Raw genomic sequence first — 2,500 nt, forward strand, 5'->3', positions numbered from 1 at the left:
ACCAGATTCTCTGATCATTCCTTATGATATGTCTAGTAGCTTTTTGCAATTTATGCTCACTGATCCTGCCATCATGATCTAAAATACAGATTGTAGGATCCTCTGCACTTCCAATACACCTAACACTAGACTTGAAACATGAAGTCATAGGAAATTTAATATTTTCCCGTGATTTACCCTGCTCATCTAAATTCTCCTCCAAGCCAAAAAGTAAATGAGTATCATCATGCAGGCTAGGGAGAAATTTCAAATTTGCAATTAATTTCTCAATGTTTCCTATTAACATAATGCCAAATCTTGTTTCATAGTACACAGACTGACCACTATGACCAAAACTAACCATCTTTTCCATGAGACAATGAGCTGAATTTGCACCCAGGACAAACTGAATGTTTGATATGTCTTCTCTAGCTTCATCAAGAAACTCATCCAAAAGCTTATAACCATAATTTCTAAAACTTTTAACCACTTTACCAAGGCCGGGTAAATTCAAATTTATATCAATACCTGGGACAAATAGCTTCTACATTATGCACTGTCTCCCAAATCTTAACAGATATTTGAATTATCTTTGTACGATAGCATTTTGCTCCATTAAACCCATTGATAACTAGGTCAAAATTATCTTTAACAACTTGGAAACACTGACCTTCTGAAGCACACTCAGAAATGAAATTAGCTTGGCTACCTGAATCCTTCAATCCTCTTATTTTACTAGGGTCCAAAGTACAAGAAAATGTGGGTAAAATTGAATCTATGCCCCCATTACTCTGAAAGGAACTACCTGGACAAACTACCCCATTCTGTGTACTATTTTGCGCAACTTTTGATTTATTTTTCTCGTTTTGCTTAGGGTTAGGAACTGCTTTTTTAATTTTACGCACAGAATCCCTGACCTCAGACCTTTCATGATTATCTGACAAGCAAAGAAAGGAGAAATGCCATCCTTGACAATGTTTACACTTTCTGGCAAATCTAAAATGGCATGAGCTATCCAAATGCTCGATTCTTGCACATTTAGTGCAATCATTCAATATACTCAACCTAGCAATATTTTCCTTAGCAGTTGTAAAATTAGGGCAATTATGGATTGGATGATCACCATATCGCTACAAAGTGTGCAAGAAGTAAAAGGATTTGAGCTTTTAACATTAACCTCTGCTGCTAAGTTTGAACTTTTACTCATTCCTTATTTATCTTGATACCTTTCAGCAGAAGGCTGTTTACTTTTACTTAATTTACCAAGTTTAATTGCATTCTGATACCGTTCATTGGCTTCAACAAAGTTATCAACAATTTCATTTGTAGTGGGCTTTGAATTGTTAGTAATTTGTATCAATTGATTTCTGAAAGTTTCATTCATTCCTCTTAGGAAAAAGTACTGCAAAACATCATCAATATCCATTTTAAAAGTTTTAACAGCTTCTTGTAATTTTCTAATATTACTAGTATACTGAAAGGGTTCTGAATCATATCCTAACTTCAGCTCTTGAAGTTGTTTCATTACATTAAACTTTTGAGTTGGAACCGAGGCAAACGCTGTTTTTAAGAGTTCCTTTGCATGGGAATAACCTTGTTTGTCTGCTTATAAAGAGTCTATCAAGAGTAAAGCCTTGCCAGAAACCTGCTGTTTAAGTAACAACAACCTATCATAATCTGTGTAAGAAAACTTTCCAGTAGTTTCCTCAAATTGCTGTAAGAATAATTCCAAACTTTCATCATCAGAACTCTTGAATTTAGGCAAAGGTGCTAGTGGACTTTTAAGAAGACTTAGAGGAGTTTCATACAGATTTTCACTTAAGCTTCTATTAACATTAACCTCTAAAAGCAGCAACATTTCAGAAATTTTATCTTTATATTCCTGACAAGAGCTAAATTCAATTTCCATTTCATCTTCATCTTCGCTCTGTGACCACTTCAAAGATATGACATTACTATCAAGCCCTTTAAGTTCTTCCTTAAAATTCTTAAGTTTCTTAACAAGATTTAACTTCTGTGAGCTATTATACTGAGAAAATTTGTGCCTTTCATTAAATTGTCTAGTGACTTGAGAGCGGATGTACTTCCGACTCGTAACAAGAAGTTTAAGGTCTGTCATGATTATAAACGTCAATGCAGCCTCACAAAAAGAAAAATTTTGAAATAATTATAGTAGTCAGTACACTAATCAATAATAACAACAATAGTCCAAATAAAAACCACCAATTCTATAATGCTACCCAAGTGCCACCAGTATTGAGACAGCCTTCAGTGCCCCACGTTGGGCGCCATTTAAAAAACATAAAAGAAAATCAACAATTTTTATAACAAGAGCAGCGAGAGCAGAGTAAAAATAACTTTAATGTCAATATTGGATAAAGAAACTTTAAAATTAGAAATATTAGATTCTTTATTTATATTGAATGAATATTAAAAATGGCAAAGCAATGGAACTCTGATGGCTGAAGTGGAAACCCCAATCACTAGTGACTGCCTGTGGTAGAACCCACTCAACTCTTAC

This window comes from Palaemon carinicauda, chromosome 4, assembly GCF_036898095.1.
Source record: "Palaemon carinicauda isolate YSFRI2023 chromosome 4, ASM3689809v2, whole genome shotgun sequence".
NCBI lineage: Eukaryota > Metazoa > Arthropoda > Malacostraca > Decapoda > Palaemonidae > Palaemon > Palaemon carinicauda.